A 27,459-nucleotide genomic window follows, 5' to 3' on the forward strand; every position below is an offset into this window, starting at 1 on the left:
GACTGTAAAATCCAATTTTCGTAGGTCTAATTTATCATTGCAATTATCTAAATCTATCTTGAAAATCTATCATTTCTGATAATACTTATTTTGTGATATGATATAATGATCATTATTTGAGATTAAATAATAAACAAGAGTACCAAGGAGTTCACCAAGCTAAAAGCCAGAATATGGTGAAATAGGTGTGAAGTGTATCAATAGAAGTTAATAGAAAGACACTAAGGAATCACCAGCTTGATGGCTTGATTATGGTGAGGAGGTGTAGATGAACCTATAAAGCAAAGAATGGTATCAAGATCAAATAAATAATAAAATTAATTAATGTATTAGCTCATGCATGTTCCACTCATAAAGAATGTTGTCAATTTTTGAGATCCTTAAAGAACATAATCATAGAATTGTGAATTGATGGTTGTATGAAATCTTCTTGAATAGTTAATAGAGTTGTCTGCTCCAAGAATTCAAAATACTTGAGACTCGCCCGGCTGTGTGGCCATGAAATAGGGTAACGAGGTGAAAAAGAGGAATCTTTAATAATTGAATCCATATCAATTATGACATTTCAATAATTATCATGTAATAAGAATTAATTAATAGCTCATGCACATTCCTGCTATTGTGACCTCCTGCTACCAAGTCATATGGCGTGTTGTATACCATGATGCCAGTGGATGGTAAGATGTTCCTTGTCAATTTAGGGTAGGGACGACCTTTCTCGTTAGAGATTGTGTGGGGATATGTTGTGGTCTGAGGTTAGGTGGTTAAGCCCTTGACAATGTTTCACCTCTCTCAAGATGTCAGACATGCGTTAGACAGAGATAAGCCATTCATTCAATTGTTTATTGGAACATGTAATATCACTTTTATTAATGAGGAAGTAATAATAAATTGAGTTATTTCATTTTTACTATTATTTGACACCTAGATGTAAGGGATAGATTCATAAATTAGCTTTCATTTATATGAATATCAAATATAAGTATATTTTCTAATCTTGAGATACTGTCGCAATTAAGTAATAAGAGGAAAAGGAATCTAAAGCCCTAATTGATTTGAGAGATGACTAGAACCCTACATGATATAGTGGTATCAAAACCCTAATTGAATCCATGGTATTGGAAGCCCTATTTGAATCTATGGTATTAGAAGCCCTAATTGAATCTATGGTATCAGAAGCCCTAGATGAATCTGTACTAGCAGAAGCCCTAAGTGAGATAGCGATATCAAAAGCCCTAAATGAACCAAAGGTAAATGATGCTCTAATTGATATAGTGGTATGTGATTCCCTAATTTAAAATATAGTGGTATTTATTTAAAATTATCATTTGAATTTAAGATAGTGATTTGTAGATGATAGTCATCATATGAAATTGTTATAGTGCATTTGTGGACTAATCCGAGTGGTTGCAGAAGCATCCCTAGTTTGATTCAAACTTAGTATTATGAGGTATGTGGTTTTCAATTTTTGTAGTAATTTCATTTGATGGTAATTCAAGTTTTTAGTTAAGAAATTTTGTATTACTATTTTAAAGGTAAATCTTATTCACATGAACGTGAATGATATAACTGTCTTCCTATGAAATGAAGAAGTAACTATATTCCTTGAGTAGGTTGAATGATAAATTAGACCTAGGAAAACCAGATGTTACACTGACTCAGTACTTGACTCTTAGTTTTATCTGCAAGCTGATTTCAAGTCTTCTCCTTTTTAACTAATCCTTTCCTCTTATATGATACTCTTGTCTTTCCCTTCCACTTTCACTTCTTATGAATAGGTCACTTGTTCTATTAGATGATAATATAACCCTTGAATGACTTCTAATCTTCTCCTCTCTAATCTTCACACACACACACACACACACACACACACACACACACACACACACACACACACACACACACACACACACACATGATCACTTATACACTTGATCTAGGTTAAGATCATTACTATATACAAATTCCATGAAGAGTCTTCTAGATGGTTCCATGTATTACCTCTTCATCTTGATCGTTGAACATACACATGGGGATATGTGTGTTGGAAATGTAAGAGGAGTAACTGAGAGGGGAGGGGTGAATTAGTTACCATCAAAAAAATCTCAAATCCCTTAAGATGCCAATACAATACAAAATCAAACTCTGCTAAATATGCTACTTGAACTCAGCTAACACTAAAATCCCCAGTTAACACAGTAACTTAGTTTACACTAAGAATTATTGTCACTCGATAAATACTCAATTTATACTGAATATATGCACTATTACTTTGTTAAAAATGAATAAGAAGATCTTATGATATTAAATGTGATTAACCTTAATTAAATTAGTTGCAGAATCATAAAGAAAATAACATGAACATAAGAGACACTCGGATTTAACATGGAAACCCAATTTGAGAAAAACCATCAATTACAACTAGTTACTATTTTTCACTTTTCTAAAGTGAGCCCTATTAGAAGCCAACTCTGTTAAAGGTTACAAAACACACTATTGGGTGTGACCTTGTTAAAGGGTTTAGTTCACCTTGTTTTTGAAATTAAAAGTGACCAAAAGCAAGGGGGTCGGATCTTAATAGTCAAAAGGCTGGTAACCAGTACGTTACCAACCAGTAGCAAAAATAGTCAGTAGAAACAGGAGAACCAACAGTCAGAGATAAGAACCTAAAACAAGAGAGCTAGAACCAGAAGGTAACCCTAGCAACTAACCAAAGTCCAACGAGGCACCCAGGCCTAATAAAAAACATAATTACAGCTGATAACCAACAAAACTATAACTGTCATAACATTATAAAAAGTCTTTGGATCCATGGACCCCATAACTGAACAGAAATAAAAAAACTTAGATTTCTTTTTTCCCTTTTCCTCTTGCATGAAGAAGAATTTGGGCCTAGTTGTCAGCAAGGAACTTAAAGAGAAATTTATTGTCCTCCATGTCCAAGCCAGCTTCCTCCTTCTCCTATGCCAGTAATTGGAGGGTAGTTGCAGTAGCATGAGTGACTTTAAGTCCAAACTTGGAGAAGGTGAAAAACCCCTCCTCCAAAGCTTTGACTCTTTCCTCCAAGTTTCTGTAATGCTCCTCCACTATTACCATCTCCTCTTTATGCTCCTCAACCTTTGTAGCAGCAACCTCCTTCATTTTCTATCCCTTTGGTTTATCCTGCAGCACCCGTGGGTTAGAAGAAATCTTTGAATTTTCCTTAACAAAGGAAGAAATGGTAGTTGGGGAATTATCCTTTTTGCTTGTCTCATCACAAAAAGTAAGGGGTCTAAGTGAGAAGCTGGCTGAAACATGGGTTGTCTCAGTATTCCTTTCTTTGCCATTCGACACTTGAGTTTGAGTGTCATCCATGAAAATGCTCCCAGAATTGAAACTTTTTCCCCCTCCTCATTACCATCATCCTTTTTTGAGTTGGAAATGCTTTCCTCCTCCCTTCTGTCACTGTTATTGTCAGAGCTATCTTCTTCAACTTCCTCAATAGGGTATCTAATAGACTTTTGTTTACCCCTAGCCTGAGACTGAGCTAGCCTACCAGACCTTCTTCTTGCTTTTCCCCCAATATCTTCACTAAAATCCTCTCCAACAACCTCTACCACCTTATCAACTTTTAATTTCTTGTTTCCCTTTTGTTCTATGGCTATGTCAATTTTTTTCTTTTTCATAGTGTCCTTACTAGGAGATGGCCTAGGAGTATGGATTTTCGTCCTCGTATTGGAGCTTGGGGGGGAAATTCTACTATGGCGGGGGTTTTCCACAACAACCTCTCTGGGGGAAATAAAGCTAAGTGGAACTGATACAGACAAAAAATTAACCCTTGATGAATAATGGTGAAGTTTAGGCCTTTACTTTTTTCTCCTTAACATCCTTAATCATATCCTCAAGCGAATGTAGAAGAAAAAATGGAATGGAAATGAAATCCCTATTTCTAAAATGATTCAACAAGGGAAAATGATAGTAATAGCACACTCCAAACCTACCTTCCAGGGTGAGATACTTCATCAGGACCAAACACACATCATCCCAGGGCTCAGGAAGCTTATCTCTTTTAAACCCTCCTCTGTAGCGAGTTGGCTCCTCATTCTCTGCAAAGAAGTTTTTCATGCTATTCTCATCCGAGACTTTGGTGACTTTCTTCCACTTTTTTCCCTTCATTGTGAGTCTAGTTGCCATGGTAATAACCTCCTCCATGACTTGAAAGGTAATGCCATTGATTGTGACCTTCCTATCATCCCAATTATTCACAAACTAGAACGCACAATTTTCATCGTGCCCAGCCATGGACAACATATATGGGAAAAAACCCCCTTCCTTCAGGAGATACCAGGTTACCATCCTGTCCTTGAAATTCTCAAGTCTCGTTGGTTCTAGCTGATTCAGATCACCTCCCATATTAATTTATCCACTATCCCACTTCTCTTCCTCAGAAATACGCATCAGAACTTTATCGCTTTCCAAATCTCTATGGCTGCTCTCTTGCTTTAATCCTTTGGGGGAATAGGGATCAAAATTACAGACCCGCCTATGATGAGTACCAAAATCCCATAACATCTTATTATGGGATTCATGGGTATTAAAAAACCTAATTATCTCTCCCCGTCGATTTTTGACATCCCAATCCATCATATCTATCATACTTCCATTTGGGAAGCGATTCAAAGCTTGCCCTGAGTTACCATAATTGCGAAAAGACAAATTTCTTAATTTGTAATTACTCCACTTGTCATTTGTATGGCCACGTCTATCTCTTATTTCCAAAATGCTAAAGTTGAATTTAGTGACAAAGTTTAGTTCACCTTGTTAGGAGTGGTCTTTTTATAAATATTTAGACGCTTCAATCTAGAAATGCCACCTTGTTAGAGGATTTGGTAAATAGTTGTTAAGCTAACTCTTTTAAGAGATTGTATTTACTGCTGCATTTATTAGAGCATAACAATGATATGATCTGATTGCTGATGCAAACAATATTTTCTAATTTCATATCTTTATTCTGGTTTGAATACTTGATGCTTCTTGATTAGAATGTTCTTTGTAGCTTAGTCAACTCCAAATTCATTTCCTTGATTTATCTTTTTTCATTCTCTCAATTCAATCCTCAACTTGACCTTATACTTATATGTTTTACCTTGTCAACTAGGCTTGAATACAATTTCAAATAACTGAAATTAATCCAATGAGTCAGCTAGAACTAACCAACAGAATAGATACAAGAAAATCCTCCGTTAGTTGACCCAACTTAGTCAACACTAACTCAAAAATGATTTTCCTTCAGACTTCCTTTGGTAATAGAGTGAGCTTGGTTAACACTAGTTCTCTGCCAAATTTTCTTTGGCTTTCGAGTGAACTTGGTAGACATTGTCTTCCTACAAACTCCCTTTGGTAGCCAAGTGAGCTTAGTTAACAATCGCTGTGAACTTGGTTAACTTTGAGACACTTGTCATACACTACAACATCTTTGACTCTTGAGTGAGCTCGACATGCATTAATTTCTCTATATATACTTGACATTTGTGTAACATTAAAGACAACATATAATTGAATGATTGTATCCAACAATCTCCCTCTTTGGCATTGATGACAACACAACATGTCATGATACATAGAAATTTTAGAGCAAAATAGAGGTTAGGATAATATCCTTTGTTTCATTCTAATTCTCATCCATGAGAAATCCCTCTATTAGTGTGAACTCCCTTTGTCATCAATATTTGATTGTAATGACTGCAATATCAAACTCTCCCTCTTTAATATCAACTCAAGTTCATTCTCCCTCTTTGACATCTCTGACATATATAAAAATTTATTTGATATATGACAACAAACTCTCCCTATCAGAAATAAAATTTCTCTGATGTATGAAACCAAAACTCTCCCTCTTTGACATCTTATGCCAAAGACAACAATTAATGTAGTTTCCATGTACCTTGATGTATAGATTCATATGCAATCTACTCTAACAATACTTCATCAACTTGTCTGATCTTCAACATGCTTGTTTGATGCATCACTACAATCTGATTAGTGAGCATCAGACAGTGGAATGACCCCTAGCTTACCTCTTAGATACAAAAATTTATCCTTGGGCAATGGCTTGGTGAATATGTCTACAATCTATTCTTTTGTATTCACATATTCCAACCTTACCTCTTTGTCTTGTACCAATTATCTCAAGAAGTGATATTTTATTGCAATGTGCTTAGTCTTGGTATGCATCACTAGATTCTTGGATATGTTTATTGCACTTGTGTTATCACAAAATATAGCAATTGGATCCTTTATCTCCTCCTTCATACCTAATAAAAATTGCTTGAACCAAACAATGTTGGAAAAATCGACTCTTGCAACAATATATTCTGCTTCTGATGTAGACTGAAAGATACAATTTTGTTTCTTGCTTGTCCAAGATACTAGCCTCTTTCCAAAAAAAAATGATCCACCACTATTGCTCTTCTTGTCATCAACACTTCCTCCCCAATCTGTATTAATGAATGCCTTCAAATCAAAGTTTCCTCCTTTCTTGTACCACAAACCATATTTTTTAGTACCTTTCACATACCTCATGATTCTTTTGATTGCCATCATATGGTTTTCTTTATGAATAGTAGAGAATCTAGCCACCATACCAACTTCTAGTGCTATATTAGGTCTTGTGTGCACTACATACTAAAGTTTTTCAATCATTAATTTGTATGTAGTCTAATCTACCTCCTTGGAATCATCATTTTTGAAAAGCTTATGTCTAGTAGACATAGGTGTTCCAACTGGTCTAGAATCCTCCATTCCAAATTTCTTCATTATCTCCTTGATGTATTTTGATTGAGTAATATAGATACAATCTTTCATCTATTGAATTTGTAAGCCAACAAAGAATTTGATCTCTCTAAATATTGAGATTTTAAATTCCTTACTCATTTCTATAGAAAAGGATTTTCAAAAATCATCATTTCATGTAAATAATGTATCATCCAAAAAGATTTCTACCAATACAATCTTCTTATCTGTTCCTTCTTTGATGCATATGTTGCTATTATCATTAGTTCTTTGAAAACTAATCTTTATGAGATAATTATGTAACCTTTCATACCATGCTCTGGGGGCTTGTTTGAGACCATAAAAAGCTTTGTGTAGTCTACAAACCATGTCCCTTTTTCTAGGATCAATGAAACCTTTTGGTTGCTCAATGTAGACTTCCTCTTCTAAAATTTCATTCAAGAATGTTGATTTCACATCCATCTGATATACTTTGAATCCTTTGTGTGCGACATATGCAAGGATTGTTCTAACACCTTCTAGTCTAGAAATAAGAGAAAAAGTTTCTCCATAGTCAATACCTTCCTCTTGAGCATAACCCTTGCAAACTAATCTTTCCTTGTTTCTTGAAACTTTTCCATTCTCATTCATCTTATTTCTGAATACCCATTTTGTGCCAATTACATTCTTTTCCTTGGGTCTAGGAACAAGAGTCCAAGTTTTATTTCTTTCTATCTGATCAATCTCTTCATTCATTGCCTCTATCCAATATTCATTCTCTAATACATCTTTGACAAATCAAGGTTCAAATTTAGTAAGCAAACATGTACCTTTTAATTTGTTCCTTGTCATTATACCAACTAACTGATCTCCAATAAATTTCTTATTGATATCTGATTTAAAAGATCATTTGGAAAGAACTTGTTAAGAAGGAGATTGTTGAAGAAGACTACGTGTTTCAATCATTATTTTATCATTGATGTCAAACTTGCTATTTGCTGGTAAGACAATTGCTTACAAGATTCAAGTACTATCACTTAGTTGATTGATGAGGAGGATTTGATCAACAAGATCTAACAAAAGCACCTAGAGGAAAGGTTGAATTATGATTAAGTAATGAAGTACAAGGATCAGTTAAGATAGTGATAATGTGATGTATTGATGATCTACTTAATGTTACAATGGCTGGTTACACTTAGAAAGTTTAGAAGAATAAGTTAAATAAAGTTTTCCTGCCAAGCTTGACCGAGTGGATAGTAGGTTATGAGCAAAGTTAGTGCAAGCCGAGTAGAAAGTTAGTTGGAGCCTAGTGAAAGAAAATTCTAGTAGATGTCAAGCTAGACAGTTGATGTTGAGTAAATTTTACTAGATGCTGAGCACCAATAAAATCTAGTTGATATCGAGTGATTATACAATTGATGTTGAGTAACACAGTATGTGCCAAGCATAAGAAGATTGATAATGTCGAGCTACTGCATTATGAAAAAGATCAAAGATTTTCCAAATATAAGCCAAGTTTATTTTCTTGAAACTTTTGAACTAGGAAGAGGATAAGATTGATGAGCTGGTGGCACAGAATTTGATGTAAACCATTTTTAGTTGAATTCAAATAGATTCTAGAAGTTTTTAGAATAGACAAGATATGTGGTAGATACATTGTATCCTACCTAATCCATTTGAAACCCTAATTTATATGATGGATAATGAGTAGGAAAATATTCTAATTCTTTTATATAGGAATTTCTAGTCATGAAGAAAAAGAGTTAGAGAGGTTGGTGTCATGTGCAAGAACCTAAGGAGGATAAGGAATTAAGGGGTTTTTCTTCATCAAGTGATGCAAGAGAAGAGTTTGCAATGAAATACCAAGCAAGAAGGCTTAGGGAGATGAATGCTTGAAGGGTGGACAAGCTATCAAAGCTGCAAAGTATAAAAGCCAAGAATAATTAAGGACTAATTAGAGATCTATAATCCACAAGTGAAGTTGTAAGTTGTATCAGATCAAAGCTCTATTGTTACTCTTTAACAATTGTATCATTCTAGGGTAAATCCTTTGGACTAAGGTTGACCTAACAGTCATTGAAAAATCCTTTAATAGGGTGAAATTCCAAGTGAATAGCCTAAAGTCCTCTAACAAGACTCACTTTTAATAGGGTGATTGAAATCCCTTAATTGGGTCACATTTAACAGTGTGTATTGTAACCTTTAATAAGGTTGGCCTTTCATAGGGCATCACTTTAGAAGAGTGAAAAGGAGTAGCATGTTACTGGTGGGTTTTTCCAAATTGGGTTTCCAATTTAAATCATTGTGTCAAATGTGTTGATGAATGTGTTGTGTTTCATGCTTTACATTTCTACAAGTTGTTTTGACAGTAACATATAAGTTTTAATAAATACACAATGAATGCATGCATGGGTATGAGTGTTTTATGGGTTCACTGAATTGTGAAAAGTTTTATTTTATATATCTGGACCTTAAATAATTGATTCACCCCCCTCTTAGTTATTCTAAAAGAATTCCAACATTTCTCAGGGGCATGATGCCTTCTGACATATCCATAAAGTTTGGGCTCCTTTTTGAATTCACTAGGTTCACCATGATCTTTTGAATCATGCTCGGGTCCCACTATCTATGACTTGGATCTATTAGATGAGTCAGTTTGCATTGGCTAAAACTTGGATCCTTGTGGCTGTGACTCAAGTCCTTTAGACTGTGACTCAGGTTGCACTGGCTGCAACTTGGGTTGAACTAGGGATTTCGGGGACTTGGGTGGTGAAGACTATTAACTGCCATTTGCTTAAACTTTAGCTAAAGTATCAAGCTCATAGTAAACAAGTTTTTGTAGTCTTCGAGTTCTTTCTTGCTTTGTTCTTCAAACTCTTCTGCAAGCTCATCAATCTTTACATGTGCACTTTCTATAACTTTGTAAGTAGATAGATTCAAACATTTATATGCTTTAATCTTATTGGAGTATCCCAAGAATATGCCTTCATCACTTTTCACATCAAATTTTCCTTTTCTTGACTCCTTCAGAATATAACATTTGCTTCCAAATACTTTAAAATAACACACATTATGTTTACAACCATACCATAATTCAAAAGGTGTTTGATTTGAATCCTTCTTCAATTAAACTCAGTTCAAGGTATGAATTGCAGTGTTGATTACTTCTTTCCAGTATTTGATAGGAATATTATTCTTTATCATTAGTGTCCTTGCACAATCCATGATTGATCTATTCCTTCTTTAAAAAATACCATTTTTCTATGGTGTACTAGGTGTAGATACCTATCTTCTAATTCCCCTTTCATTACCGAATTCATTAAATTTATTTGAGATGAATTCACCTCCTCTGTCTGATCTTAAACATTCAATTTATTTCATGTTTCCTTCTCAACTCTTACTAGATACCATTTGAACTTTTGAAAAGTTTCTGATTTATCCTTTAAATACATATTTGTCATCATCCTAGAATAATCATAAACAAACAAAATACAATACTTATCTCTAGTGTAGCTTTGTATACCAATAGATCCAAAAAGGTCTATATGAACCAACTCCAAGACTTCTTCAAAATGATAAATCTTTCTTTTAAAACTTGTCTTTCTCATCTTTCAAATTTGATAGTTCTCGCACATGCCCATATCAAGTTTCTTCAAGCTTGGAATGCATCTAAACCTTTCATTCTTGCTTATTTTTACTAGGTTATCAAAATTCAGATGACACAACCTTTTATGCCATAACCAAATTTTTTCTACTTGAGTTATGAAACATGAATTTATAGTTAGATCTAGGTAGAATAGATTACCTCTTGTTTGATTACTAGTCCCAACTTGGCTTTTTTATTCATGAATTCTACCTTGAATCCAATATTATTCAATTGTGCCACACTAAGAAGATTATGCTTCAGTCCTTTAACCCAATAAGCATTGTCACATCCAAGATCATTAGTTAGTGCAATACATCCTTTTTCCCTCACATAATAACATTCATTATTTCTAAATCTAACACTCCCACCATCATAGTGTTTCAAGTGCTCAAATTTAGATTTATCACCAGTCATGTGGTGAGAACAACCACTATCAATAATCCATGTATCATTCTTACTAACATGTGAGATAAGGGCCATCTTATCATTCTCATCATATGATTCATCTTTAACAACAATGCAAACCATTTCATCTTCTTCACTACTATTAGAATCTTTAGCCATGTAACAAGATTTCTTACCTTTATCCTTGTAGCTTTTTAAATTCTTCTTGCTTTTCTACTTGTCATGCTTCTTTTCTTCTTTGTCTTCTCTATTTGAACACCTTGCAACAATGTGACCAACTTCTTCACAAGAAAAGAAGATCAAAGGAATTTTACCTTTGTACTTTCCTTTGACTTTGATAAATCTTCTTGTAAGAAATGCTTCAATGACTTCAAGATCATCATCAAAACCATCTTCATCTTCACTATCTAACTTCTTGCTTTTAGACTTTGCAACTTTCTTCTTTAGTGATAGCTTGGCTTGGAATGCAAACTTAAGGCTACTAAAGTTAGGAACATAATTATCAAAATTATCTAACTCAAATGCTATCAATCTTCCCATTAGTGTATCCAAGGTTATATCATTCTTAGGATCACATCTCATTTCTTGAATAGCTAACACTTTGATTGCATAAATTGGAAGAAGGGTTTTGAGTACCTTGTTTACCACTGTTAGATCATCAATTTTTCCATCTGAGGTGCTATTGCACACACACTAGCTTTGATTCTTTCACTGTACTATGTAATGTTCTCAGCTTCTTTCATCTTCATTTGATAAAATTAAGCTCTAATAATTTATGCCTTAGCTCTCCTTACATTATCATCATCTCCATAGTTAGCTTTCAATTTGATCCACATCTCATAAGCGGTAGCATAATATTTTACCTCATCAAATTCAACATAGTTGAGAGTGGAAGCAATGCCAATCATCATAATGTTATGATTCTTCTTTTCTGTAATCTCTTCCATAGTCATAGTTCTAGTAGGTGCTACATACTTGGTGTTCAAATACTTTAGGCTTGAGTCTCCAATTTTTGCCAAATGCAACTTCATAACTTCCTGCCATGCTTGGAAGTTATCTCTATTCAACTGAGGAATCTTCCTTCTATAAGACATCTTGATCTTTAGCTTAGGTCCTTGAAACCTTCTCTGCAAGCACCAAAAGATCTGATACCAATTATTGTAAATGTAAGAGGAGTAACTGAGAGGGAAGGGGCGAATCAGTTACCATAAAGTAAATCCCAGATCCCTTAAGATGTTAGTACAATACAAAATCAAACTCTACTAAATATGCTGTTGTAACTTGGTTAGCACTAAAACACTTGGTTAGCATAGTAACTTGATTTACACTAAGAATGATTGCCACTTGATAAACACTCAGATTATACTAAATATATGCACTTTTACTTTGTTAATACTGAATAAATAGATCTTATGATATTAACTGTGATTAACCTTAATTAACTTAGTTACAAAATCATAAAGAAAATAACATGAATACAAGAGACATTAGGTTTTAACATGGAAACCCAATTTTGGAAAAACCACCAATTGCAACCAGTTACTATTTTTCACTCTTTTGAAGTGAGCCCTATTAGGAGCCAACCCTGTTAAAGATTACAAAACACACTATTAGGTGTGACCATTTTAAAGGAATCAGTTCACCCTATTAGGAGTGGCCTTGTTAGAGGTCTTTAGACACTTCAATCTAGAAATGCCACCTTGTTAGAGGATTTGGAAATTAGCTATTAATCTAACTCTATTAAAAGATTTGATTCACTGCTATAATTATTAGAGAGTAACAATGATATGACCGGATTGATGATGCAAACTATATTTGTTGATTTTAGATATTTGTTCTGACTTGCATACTTGATACTTCTTGATTAGAATGTTCTTTGCAACTCAACCAACTCTAAATTCACTTCCTTGATTTATCTTTTCAATCCCATGCTTCTTCTTCTCATTCTCTCAATTCAATCCTCAACTTGACCTTATACTTATATGTTTTACTTTGTTAAGTAGGCTTGAATATAATTTCAAATAAATATAATTTATCCAATGAGTTGGCTAGAACTAACCAACAAAGCTGATATGAGAAAATCCTTCATTAGTCAACCCAACTCGGTCAACACTAACTTAGAAATGATTTTCCTTCAGACTTCCTTTGGTAACCGAGTTAGCTCAGTTAACACTAGCTCCATGCCAACCTTTCTTTGGCTGCCGAATAAACTCAGTAGACACTTTCTTCCTACAAACTCCCTTTGGTAGCCGAGTGAGCTCGATTAACACTCACTCTAAACTTGATTAACATTGAGACACTCGTCATATACTACAACATCCTTTGAATCCCAAGTGAGATTGACATATACTGATTGATTGGCATATACTTGACATTTTTGGAACATCAAAGATAACATACAATTGAATTATTATATCCAACAATGTGATCCATGCCATGCAAATGCTTTGTAACAACCTCTTCAAGTATTAAATTTTCTATAATAGCCTCTTCAAAACTTAAATAATCCTTCCAAGCCAGCTTGATAATTATTTTGCCTAAAAATTTGTTCCATTCCTAACTTTTATGCAGACTTTTCATTGCTCAACCTCTACTATTACTAGTGCTCGACATTCCTATTGCTTAGTTTTGATTAATCTTCTGATGCTCGACATATACTATTCTCAGGACATGCTATTGTAAACACTCAAAAATGGTTCGTGTCTACAGTTTAATCACTTTTTATGCTAACTCATCCCATTTTCTTATTTCACTAATTCTAATCTTTTGGCCAACTTGATTATCATTCGAGCATATTTTGACAATATCCTTCATCATTTGTATCCCCTTTCAAATCAATTGCAGATCACTTCGAAAACTGATTCCCATTTTATCCAAACTTTCTAGAATCAACTTGGAATCATCCCAATCAATCCAAAATCATCCCAATAAACCCAAAATTATCTCAAATCAACTCAAAATCATCCACAATTAGCCCTAATCAACTCAAAACATGTCAAATTTATCAAATCAATCATCATCTGTCAAACCTTAGGCATTGTCATGTCTCTTAGTGCCTTGGAAACCTATCAAATCTTATCAAGAACTTCATATCTAACCTTAGTACTATCATGTCCCTTAATTCTAGGTCAAAATGTCATTCTTATCATCCAATGTTTGACATTGTCGAGTCCCTCAGTGTTAGATCATGACATTGTCTAATTAATTTAATAACATTGACATTGTCCATCAATGTTATTATGATCAACCTTGTCAATCAATTCTAATCTTGTAGCATTTACAATGTCTATTAAATGTTACATGTCCTTAATCCATATCATGTGTCCTTGGCATGTGATCAATTCTTATCAGTCATTCAATTTGATGATGGCTTTGATCTATCCATCATCATCCTAGTCAATCTGCATAATTGTCATATTTCATCAAAGGATATTATCATCCCTCATTTCATCAAATTGGCCAATCATTTACTAATTTATTTATCCTATAGGATTAGATAACCCATAATCTAATCCTATGTTAGTTTAATCATTTTCATCATGCATCACTAATTATTCTTGCTAACCAAACATTGTCAATTAATTGATTCATCTTCTCAAACTATGGGAATTCTCAATTTCTTAAGTTCTATTTTCCACCTATAATTTCTGTTTTACTAATTTTAATTTATGTGGATATATGAATTTTTAATTCAAATATTCCACCTAGCCTTGACACATGGACATGACGCATCATAGATATTATGCCTATGCTTGGCTAAAATATGCCATATTTTGATATATATTATTCCTTACACATGTCTATAATAAGCCTCCATCGTCATAGATTCTTGGCTATAAGTAGTGGTGCAAGAGCACCCATAATAAATCAATATCAAACCTTAGATCCAAACATAAAACCTTGACTCTCAATATAAAACCTCAGAAATATTAATAAATAGGCATCTAGACCAAAATTGTATGACGTAGTTCCAAGATTGGCATTGTTATAAGCCCTTGATCAACTATGGTCAAAGATCGTCAAAGGGCCTAGAATATTAGGATTTTTATTATTTCATGTTTTATCATGTCTAGGACCCATTTGAGTCTTTAGGTTAAAATTTTCATAACTTTTTCTTATAAAGTGCAAAAAGTGCAATAAATGAAAAATTGCTTCAAAAGTTGTCAAACAACTTTTAAGCAACTTTTTGTAAATCAAAGAGAAAACTTCCCCAACAACCATAAAAAGTTTTAAATTTTTTTATGACCATTGGAAGGCCTATAATAATCCCTTTCAGGTGGGTGATGGGAAGAGAAGAGGGAAAGAGAGATAATGTAATTTCAATTTTCAAATCAATAAAATACCCTATTTTTACTATAAATAACCTGTTGTCCTATGTCATACAGATTCATATGGATTCTTCCAAATTTTGAGACCCAAATTTTTGGATAGGTGGATGAAGTAACTTATCAATGCTTCTAGTTTTAAGTCTCCATCTATTCACTAACTCAAGATACTCACATTTTTGTATAAGTAGGTCAAAATTTTTTGCTAACCTAGGGTTTTGAAACATTTTAAAGCATAGAAGAAGATTTCACCATGGGAATTTGATGGCCTCTAGTAAAATCCTAGAATTGGACATGTATTTTAAGATGCAATTGCATTGAAGTTTTTACTTTCAGGGATCCTTAAGAAATTTGATGCCCTAGACATGCATTTCCCATGTGCATGCTAGGTAAAGGATGCAAAATCTCCCACAACTCCAACCAAACTTGGCATCAAGGCTTAAATCAAGTTTGTAACTTGTCTAGGGTTATCCTCACATTATCCCATTATTTTTTTCAAGATGGAGTCCTAGAACATGTAATTCCTTTGTAAATGGAGGCCTAATTGCCCTAGTTGCCTAAGCGAGAAAGTGAACAAAAGCCCATTTGTTTGTGTCATCAACCTTGGTTCCTTAGTATGTTTCATAAGTCTAGAAAGGTGTGCAAAAATGATTTTTTTCCCTGGGTTGTGTGGAGATATTTCCTTTAAAATTTGTTTTTCATCAAAAAGGGCTATTAGTCTTTTTGGATGGTTTAACAGAGCAACTATGTGGAAAAACTTACATAGGTTGGTTTTAACCATTGTTTCATATCATTGGTGACTTAAATAGACTATTCCCATGTGTTGGAGTCTTCCTTGGTCATTTGAAGAAGTTTAAGGCTATTTTCCTAAAATTAGTCAATTTGTGCATTGTGAGCAACTTGTGATAAGTTATCTTGCATAGGGTTCCCTAGTGATTAGGGTTTTCCCTTGTTTGGGCGTAAGGTTGTGATAACCTAGTATTATCCTTGTAGCACTTGTCATTGGTTCTTGCACATTTTATCATCTTTACCAAGAGATTTGGTTGAAGGACTTTAGTGAAGAGGGTTTTTGGACTAGTTGATCACCTTGTGATCTGCCCCACTAGGCTGCATTTCATCAAGTGGTATCAAAGCCATGGATCTTACTGAATAAGAGGAAGAAATACCTACCATGGTAAAAAATTCTAAAATAGAAAAAATAGTAAGGGAGCAAAGAACAACCAATGCTGCTCTTGCAAAGAGGTTGAAGGAAGTCAAAGGTAATTTGGACAAACAAAGAGGCACACAGTCTAAAGAAAATTAGAATATAGAGGTTGAAGATCTTGATGAAGATGATGAAGTGCCTACTAGAAAAAGGCCTCTCTTGAATGCTCTCAAATCCATGGAGGGGAAGTTGGAATTGCCAAATTTTAATGGAAAAATGAATGTTGATGTAGCATTGGATTGGATAGAAACCCTAACTAGTTTCTTTGAGTGTGAAGACATCCTAGAGAAGCAGAGGGTAAAGATGGAAAATTCCAAGTTTAAGGGAGCATCCCTAACTTTCTTGAACTTCATCTAGACAGAAAGGGTGAAGAAAGGAAGAAACATGATTTATTATTGGGAAAGAATGGTGGCACTAGTTAGTGAAACATATGTGCCTAAAGACTATGGTGTACAAATCCATAGGAGGAAAAAAAGTTTGGAGAAAAAAAATCTAGATGTTAATTCTTATATAGAGGAGTTCTTAAAATTGTGTATGGAGACCAACATAGAAGAGGATGAGGAAGAAAAATTGGCAAGGTACATGGATGGTCTTAAGTTACCCATCCAAGAAGAACTCAACCTTCACACCCCTAGTTCTATGAAAAAGTGCTACCATTCAACACTCAAGGTGGAAGAAAAATAGAAGAGGAGGTATAATCAAAATAAAGGCAAGGAGAATAATAAAAACTTGAAGCCCAAGAACAATTCTTGGAACAAGGGGCAGAACAGTGGAAACAAACCTACTAATCAAAATAAGGATCAGGGAAGAAAAAGTTCTAAGGGAAACTATAGAGGAGGAAAGTATTTTAGAGGTAGAGGAAGATGCAATGGCCCTCTCACATGCTACAATTGTAACCAAGCAGGAAACCATGCAAGAAAGTGCCCCGAAAAGAGAAACAATAATCAAGGGGAAAGATGAGCACAAATTCTGGAGGAAGAGAAATTTGATTCTAGAGAACTTGAACCTGAGGAAGGAGCATGTCTAATGGTGAGGAAATTTTTTTTGTAGATTCCTCACACCCAAGATCCACCCCAAAGAAATAATCTCTTCAGGACAAGGATCAAGTGCCAAGGCAAGGTATGCAATTTTTCGATTGATTCGGGTTCTACTAAAAATCTAGTTTCCTCTGAAATGGTAGAAAAAATCAAACTACCTAAGAAACCCAACACCTTTCTGTATCATGTTTCTTGGTTAACAAAGGGTCAACAAACCTTAGTGACAGAACAAGCACGAGTAGAATTTTCTCTAGAAAACTTCAAGGATAAATTACTTTGTTATGTTGTAGAAATTGATGCATCTCATATACTTCTAGGAAGACCCTAACAACATGATGTTTATTCCATCCACCATTGCAAGAAGAATACCTATTCTATAAATAGGGATGGTGTAACTTTCACCATAAAGCCCATGCCTGATCTTAAAGTAGAACCTACTATTCTAACCATAGTGGAGAAAGAAATGGTTAAAGCCTTGAAGGAACCTGATACCCAAGGTTTTATTTTGGTCTCTAAACCAAAGGAAAACATAACTCCTAAGGACAGGGATCCCATCCCTCAAGAAATACAAGATCTTCCACAAAAGTACAGTCAGGTTATTATTATTGATCAACCCACAATGCTCCTTCCCTTTAGAGATATCAGTCACCAAATTGACTTGATACCCAGTTCTTCCCTACCTAACAAGGTACCCTATACAATGACACCAACTCAACATGCTGAAATTGCAAAGAAGGTGAATGATTTGTTGGAAAAAGGTCAAATAAAAAGGAGTTTAAGTCCTTGTGCTATTCCATCTGTCCTTGCTCCTAAAAAGGATGAAAAATGGAGGTTGTGTACTAATAGCAGGGCTATCAACAAGATTAACACAAGGTATAGATTCCCCATGCCCAGAATTGAGGATCTATTGGATTAATTAGGAGGAGCTTTCTATTTCACCAAAATAGACTTGAAGTTTGGCTACTATCAAATCAGAATAAAAATAGGCGATGAATGGAAGACAACATTCAAAACTACTAAAAGTTTTTTTGAATGACTAGTAATGCCCTTTAGGTTAAGAAATGCCTTAGCACTTTCATGAGGCTTATGAATGAGATATTCAGATATTTTATTGGCAAATTTTTTGTTATTTAGCTTGATGACATACTAATATTCAATCATAGCAAGGAGGAACATCTTGAATATGTGGAAGAAGTACTAAGGAGGCTTCATCAACATAAGTTGGTGATCAACTTAGAAAATTGCATGTTTATGAAGAAGGAACTTGTGTTCCTAGGATTTGTGATCTCACAAAGTACCCTCAAGATGGACCTAGAGAAGGTTGAAGCAATCATCAACCGACCCCCACCAAAGAACCAAGGTAATGTAAGAAGCTTCCATGGTCTTGCCACCTTCTATAGGAAGTTTATCAAAAACTTCTATAATGTGTTTGCACCCATGCTTGACACCATCAAATGAGGAAAAAAGAATAATTTTGCTTGGAAAAAGGAAGCCAATGATGTATTTTAGTACTTGAAGAATAGAGTCTCTCAATACCCAATCTTGGTTCTACCTGTATTCAATAAGGTAGGGCAGTAGCTGTAGTCCTAAGTTAGGAAGGTAGGGCAATAGCTTTCTTTTCTGAGAAACTAAATGATGCTAAGAAAAGTTTTCAACTTATGACTTGGAGCTTTATGCCATGGAACAAGCCCTCAAGAAATGGAGGCACTATATAATTCCAAAAGAGTTTATAGTATACAATGAAAACCATGCATTGAGATTTCTTCAATTCTTAGGAAAAGCTATTTGTTAGGCATCTGAAATGGATGGAGTAGTTACAGGCTTATACTTTCAACATCAAACATAAGAAGGTGTTGCAAACAAATTTTCTGATGCCCTTAGTAGAATGGTTGGTCTAGTTGAAGAAGTGCAACTAAAAAGTGTGGGAATTGATTACCTCAAGCACATATATGTTTATGATCTTGAGTTTGCAGATATTTTTCAAGTTTACATAGAGATGGTTGGAAGATACCATACAGATTTCTTTGAATATCTGATTTAAAATGGATTCCTATTCAAAGGATCTCAATTATGCATTCTCAAATGCTCAATGAGGACAAATATCATCATGGAGAAACACTGTGGTGGTCTAGGAGGACAGTTTGGCATTGACAAGACAACATACATAATGAAAAGAAACTATTATTGGCCAAAGATGAACAATGAGGTAAATAAGTTCATTGAGACTTGTACCATCTATCAATAAGCCAAAGGTGTTTCAAAAAATCAGCGGTTATATCAAACCTTACCAATCCCCACAAGACCTTGGGAATCAATCTCAATGGATTTTTTCATAGGGCTACCTGGAACTAACTAAGGTTTTGATAGTGTTTTTGTGGTAGTGGATAGATTTAGTAAAATGGTCCACTTTATACCATGTAAAAACACAAATGATGTTTCTCATATTGCACATCTTTTCTATAAGGAAGTAGTTAGGATCCATGGTTTACCAAAAACTATTGTATCTGATAGTGATGTAAAATTTCAATGCCATTTTCGGAGATCACTTCTTAAGAAACTTGATACTAACCTAACCTATAGTTCTATCTACCATCCAAAAACTAATGGGTAGACTGAGGTGGTAAATAGATCTTTAGGAAATCTCCTAAGATGCCTCACAAAGTAGTATACTTAGAGTTGGGACCTACTCTTTCCCCAAGTAGAGTTTGCATTTAATGACTCCATGAATAGATCAACAGGAAAGACTCCTTTCGAAGCAGTGTATGACCTTCATCCCAAGGGACCATTGGACTTGGTAGAACTACCATTTTATTTTTAAATTAATTCTCAAAGAGAAGAGTTAGTAGAACTCATTACAAAGGTGCAACATGAGGTCAAGGAAGCATTGTAGAGATCAACATTAAAATACAAGGAACATGCTGATAGAAAGAAGAAGGGAAATATACTTCAAAGTTGGAGACAAGGTTTGGGCATATTTGAGAAAAGGGAGACTACCTAAAGGAAGATATTCCAAATTTTAGATGAAGAAAGTTGTACCATGCAATATAATCAAAAAGTGGGTGAAAATGCATATGAGATCTCCCTTCCCCGTACCTTGCAAATTTCTCTAGTCTTTAATATTGCAGATCTCACTCCATACAAAGGCATAGAAGATTCAACAAGTGAACAAGGTGAGAAAGCATACATCCATAGTGAAGACTATGTAACTGATCTCCCTCAAAGAAAACTAGTGGAGTTAGAAGAAATTCTAGACACCAAGTTTCTAAAACAAACTAGAACCAAGAAGTACACGTAGTTCTTAGTCAAGTGGAAAGGGCTCACCAATATTGATGCAACTTGGATGATAGAAGACCAAATCAAATAAACATGATACTTTTGTGGAGCAATTTCCCTCAAGTAGGAACTTGAGTTTTCAAACACAAAGGGAGTATGGTGTAGGAGGACCCACAATAAATAAATATTAAACCTCAAATCCAAATATAAAACCATGGATCTCAATATAAAACCTTGAAAAGATTAATAAATAGGCATCTAGACCAAAATTGTATGACCTAGTTCCAAGATTGGCATTGTTATAAGCGCTTGGTCAACTATGGTCAAAGATGGTAAAACGGCCTAGAATCTTAGGATTTTGATTTTTTCATTTTTTTTCATGTCCATTATCCATTTGGATCTTTAGCTTTAAGTTTTCATAACTTTTTCTTATAAAACGCAAGGAATGCAAAATTGCTTCAAAAGTTTTCAAGCAACTTTTAAGCAACATTTTGTAAATCAAAGAAAAAAATTCCTCAATGGCCATAAAAAGTTTAAAATGTTGTTATGACCATTGGAAGGACTATAATAATACCTTTTAGGTGGGTGATAGGAAGAGAAGAGTGAAAGAGAGATTATGTATTTTCAAATTTCAAATCAATAAATACCCTACTTTTACTACAAATAGCCTACTGTCCTATGTCGCACAGATTCATACACATTATTTCAAAGTTTGAGACCTATATTTCTAGATAGGTAGATGAAGTAAGTTTATAATGCTTCTTGTTTGAAGTCTCCATCTATTCTCTAACTCAAGATACTCACATTTTTGTATAAGTAGGTCCAAATTTCTTGCTAACCTAGGGTTTTAAAACATTTTTAAGCATAGAAGAGGATTTCACAATGGGAATTTAATGGCCTCTGGTGAAATACTAGAATTGGACATGTGTTTTAAGATGCAAGTGGATTCAAGTTTGTACTTGCAAGGATCCTTGAGAAATTTGATGCCCTAGGCATGTATTTCCCATGTGCATGCTAGGTAAAGGATGCAACATCTCCCACAACTCCAACTAGACTTGGCATCAAGGCTTTAAATCAAGTTTGTAACTTTTCTAGGATTTTACTCACATTTTACCATCATTTTTTTGTAGGATGGAGTTCCTAGACCATGTACTTCCTTTATAAATGGAGACTTAATTACCCTACTTGCCTAAACGAGAAAGTGAAGAAAAGCCCATTTTTTTGTGTCATCAAACACTGGTGCCTTAGTATGTTTTGTAAATCCCAAAAGGGTGTCCAAAACTGAATTTTTTCCTTGGGCTATGTGGAGATATTTCCTTTAAAATCTAATTTTCATCAAAAAGGGCTATTAGTCTTTTTGGATGGTTTAATAGGGCAACTGTATATATGGAAGATATAATTTAGAAGATTTCTATTTATTGACAATACTTGATTACTTACTATTACATAGTTATTACTATCATATCATATTGTAAAAAGAGAGGAATTTGTGCCAAATACAAATATCTGTTTGTAGATAGTCGTAAACTACAGGTGTAGTTGACCATATGATATATCTATCATTCTTGAGAAGGAGAACTTACAAACAATGTAAGATATAAAAACATATCTTTCCACAACACCTGTGTTAGCTACTTTATGCTTTGTATTTTTATCCAGTTTATCGATTGAGATAAATCATTTTTTCCTAGATGCTGTGACTTTTCCCTTTTCTTGACTTTCATTTTTTTTCTTTCTTGCGAACCCAAAATAAAAAAATGATGTTAGATTCATTTCCTTTTCTTATTGGATAAATAAAATTTTAGAAGGGGAGGGTGAAGTTAGGACTAAGATAAAAGTAAAAATCTAGATCCAAAAGTTCCTCAAATAGTAAACTACTTGAAAATCTTAATTAAAGATTTTATTATGAGAATGAATTAAGTAATAAAACCTTTAATAATTTTAAAGACAACTTCTATCCCTTTCTCTTTCTTCTCTTTTTCTTTTTTTCCAAATTGAAAAGAAAAGAAGTAGATACAATACCATAAGTAAGTTATATGGCCAAGGGTGGAAATGTAAGAATAAAAATTACTTTAGAATGTACTAGTTGTACCCAAGACAGTGTTGAAAAAAATTAACGAGTATTTCCATATATACGACTCAAAAAAATTGCCGCAATACTCCTCATTGATTGGAATTAAATAAATTTTGTCCTTCTTGTTACAAGCATACCATTCATGGAGAAATAAAAAATAGATTAAATCTAACATTTCTGCCCATAAATATATTTTGAATATATTTATTTCTTTATCTTTGTATATATATTAACAAGTCACTGTCAATATTTCTTTTTGAAATATTTTGAAACAAAATAAATAGTATTTGAAAGGTTCATAAAAAAAACTATGAATAAAATGAAGCCATCTTTTTGAAATACATATAAACCATATTTTTAAAATATATCTAATAAATTTAGAAATAGATCTAAATTGAGAAGTAGATCTAAATTGAGAAATAGATCTAAGTCATCTTTTCGAAATGCATCTATGCGATTTTCTCCAAATCAACATTCTTTTCAAAAATGTTTATCACCAATTCAGCCTGGAGAGAAAATGGATTATAAAAATATAAGCTTAATTAGCCAATTGATTAGTGAGAAAGGAAAAATACTATCTCATCAAAGGAATCAATTAATGTTGAAAAAACAACGCTTAATAGCTAGAGCTATTAAACAAGCTCGTATTCTATCTTTGATACCCTTTCTTTCTTTCAATTCAAAAGTAATTAGAGCTTAAGACTCCTCAATTTAATTTGAGCTGGGATATCTAATGAAGATAGTGTAGATTTTTTTCTCTTTATATAAATAAAATAAAAATAATTTCATTATCAATTCATTCCGAATTCATTTTCATACTATCTTTAGTTTCCTAGAGAATTTCCCCGAGAGATTGGGTTTTACTATTTCATAATACAGTAACAATTTTGAGCATCATAGAGAAGCAATTATTATTTAATACAACTATTTGTGCAAGTTTTCTACGATTTGTAAGCAACTTCCTTTTGTATAAAAAATGTATAAATTTATTATAGGAGAATCCATTAGCACGGGATGCTGCATTAATCTAAGTAATTCGTAAATGACAAAAATCTCTCTTCTGCTTAATTCTATCTCGGTGAGCAGAAACTAAAGCTCTCATTTTTTGTTGGTTAATAGTCCCAAAAAGTTTTGAATGGGCTCCTCAAGAGCCTAATACAAATGCAAGAATCTTTTTTCAACATTTTTTTGCGATATGCCCACGTTTAACTTTGGTCATTGAAGTTGATTCTTCATAGATGACTAATCTCTTTTTTGATCATTCATTTTTCTTTTAAGTAATATAAAACTGATTTTTCTAATGTATAAAATATATGAATCCAATGAATTTTGCTACTCTAACCTTCCCAATTATAATTCCTTTCAGTTAGGCAAATTCCACGTAGGTCGAGGATTGGACCTTGCATTTAAGTAATCAAAATAATAAATATACATATATATTATTATTATGTGGAAAAACTTACATAGGTTGGTTTTAATCATTGTTTCATGTCATTAGTGACCTAAATAGACTATTTCCATGTGTTGGAGTCTTCCTTGGTCATTTGAAGAAGTTTAAGGTTGTTTTCCTAAAATTGGTCAATTTGTGCATTATGAGCAACTTGTGATAAGTTGTCTTATTCATAGGGTTCCCTAGTGATTAGGGTTTTACCTTGTTTGGGTGCAGGGTTGTGATAACCTCGTATCATTCTTGTAGCACCTGTGATTGGTGCTTTCACATTTGATCATCTTTACTAAGAGATTTGGTTGAAGGACTTCAGTGAAGAGGGTTTTTAGTCCCACTAGGCTCCATTGCATCAAGTGGCTTTGAGGTGTCATATGCACGTCAAGGATTCTCCCCTATTTTTAGCCATGTTGACTTCCATGCATAATAGAATCCTACAAGTGGCTTTGAGGTGTCATATGCATGTCATAGATTCTCCTTCACTTTTAGCCATGTTGACTTCCATGTGTCATGGAATCTCATATTTGACATCTTGTGTTATATGTGTCATGGATATTCTAAGGAATATCATGCCAAGTTACACATTCACATTGACAAGTGTCCATCCTCTCATTCATTTCTCTTCTCTCGCATGTTGACTATAAATTGAGCCTTCTTGCTCCCTTTTCTGGTCTTTAACATTTTATTTTCAACATCCTTAAGAGACATATTCTTAGACTCTTCATCTTTAGCATCCATTAGGCTTGAAATCAATCTTCTAGTATTCTTAATAGCATAATCCCATCAGTAGGATTTTTATTTCATTTGTGTGCACTATAGGAAATTGGAGCTCCATCAAATGGAGAAGAAAGGACATGGGAGCTACAATTAAAGAGGGAGTTTTACTTTATGTTAATTTATTTGCTTTAGTTGGATTTTATGGTAGATTAGAAGGGTATTAGCGTATTTTGATTGAGTTTTGTGATTTCTCATAATATGTTAGATATTAACCCATTTTTTGGTCCTACAATTGGTGAACCTGATGTGAAGATCATGAAGACTAACTTGGGTTTCTTGCTTTTGTGCTTGTAGGTGCAAGTAAGGAGTATAATGTCTATCTGCTCTTTCTTATCACACCTAGTTAAATTAGGGGGGCCCTATAACATTTTAGCTTTCATTTATGCATTTTTGTAGATTTCTATCATAGGGTGTACTCTTCTTTATCATAACACACTTAGGGCTTTTAGGAAGCTATTTTAGGGGCCTAGGAGTTACCATAACCCTTGTCTACTATTCATAATTGACCAACTACACTCTAAAACAACCAAAAATGCCCTTCTGGGCCCCAAGTGCACTATGGTCACACTTTGCACTATCTTGGCACATTTGGTTGAGTAGGTTTCAAATTTTGAACTTCTAGGTATTGTTTTGACCTCATTTCCCCACAATTTGCAGCCACTCTCCCAACTATACTTAGATTCTACCAATTATGCTCAAACTGGGCCCAACTACACTAGGGGCATAATTAGCATTATTTGAGCACACTTGGGGGCTTTTTGAGGCTTTTTGGCCTTCTAGGGCACAATCTACTCTATTAGAGCACAATTGGTTCATAGAAAGTACATGTTTTCATCAGAATCTACATCTAGGGTTTTAATTTCTTTTGAGGAGCTAGGATAGATATTTTTGTATTACTGATGATATGTTTGTAACATGTGGTGATCATTGGGAGAAGACATATCAATTACATACTACTAATGCTTGTTTGCAGGATGTTGTTGAAGATCTGTGTGCTTATCTAAAGCTTGTGGTGGATTTATTAGATTAGATAAAATTTGATTTGGTGCACTAAAAATAATTTTTCATTTCTATCTAGTGTCCATGCATTGTTTAGAACCCTAGGAGTTACATGGATGTATCCTCTCCCCTCGACATTTGTGGATCTTGGGTGCAAAAGAAATCCATCTAACTTCTTTAGAGAGGCCAACCTTGGACCCAAGACTCACCACTTGGTGAGCCCCAGGATATGATCTAAAAGTGGTAATGGGCCAAAGCTAGGTCAACATTCCATCCACTATAAAAAATTCATATAGTTAATGCCATGTCGGCTGTATTGTTGCATGATAGCTCTCCTCCAGTACCCTTGTGGTGTGTCAAACCTTGGTTCTTGAGGTTGAGATACCTTCTATGAAAGTTTATCATTTATCATTTACTTGCTAAACAAAATGCTCACACTAAAAACCTTGTCTTAGATGCCAAAAACCTTTCTATCCACTAGCTCAGGGGGTCACCCATGTCCATGAAGACATCCTACATTCTTGCTTGTTGAGATAATGGGTGTTGCACACATTGCATAATATTGTTATATTTTATTATGTAATGTTGCATCTAGATGGATGTGCAACATGTAAATATTCCCATGGAATATTCTTGATGAGTTGTATTGTAACATTGTGATAATATTTTATGTAATTATTTAATATTGGGGAAAAGAATGAAATACCCAATATTAAATGTGGGGTCAGTGGGTTAGGTAGCACATGGTTTATGTAATACCACTTAGTAGTTTTGTGGGACTTGCTACTATATAAGCAACCACAAGGGTAGTTGTTGTAGAGAGTAAGAGAAGGAAAAAAGGCAAGAGTCGAGCGGGACAAGGCTTGACAGGTTAGCCAAGGGAGCATTTGTGAAGGTTGAAATCATGGCATGGGATGTGTGGATTCATGCTTGTTCACATAGTTTGCTCAGTTGTGGCTATGGCCATGATGGCTTCTATGGTTGTATTGCAATGTTATTTTTGCTAAATAATACATGGTGATGGATGCTTTTGGAGGCTGGGTTTTTCCCTCAATGAGGGTTTCCCATGGTATATCTTGTGTCACATTTTTTGGGTATGTTGTCTATTCTCTTGCATGTGGATTCTAATTTCATATTTATTTTAGATCTATTATGGGTTATGTGGAAATGGTTATATTCTTTATTGCCAAGTTTCCTTACAAGTGTATCAGAGCTATGGTTTTATTGTTTGTAACCCTAGATTGAATCCATGGGAATGCATGAGAGGATAAAAGAAAGGGAAAGATATATGAATGATTTATTGTAGATTTAAGGGTTTTGAGTTTGCTGTTATGATGGGATGTTAAAAGATTTGGGCATATGAAATTGTTGGACAAAAGGGTTTTTTAGATGTTTAATTTAAATGAGGTTTTAGGGGGGAGCTTGCAGAAATGACCTCCTAGCTAAAAACAGACCTCACCATTGGATCTGGGTTGACATTTTCATAAATTTTGATATATAATATGCCCTAGTTTGGCTATGTTCA

This window comes from Cupressus sempervirens, chromosome 6 (genome assembly GCF_028749045.1).
Source record: "Cupressus sempervirens isolate cs-2001-9-10 chromosome 6, ASM2874904v1, whole genome shotgun sequence".
Classification (NCBI taxonomy): domain Eukaryota; kingdom Viridiplantae; phylum Streptophyta; class Pinopsida; order Cupressales; family Cupressaceae; genus Cupressus; species Cupressus sempervirens.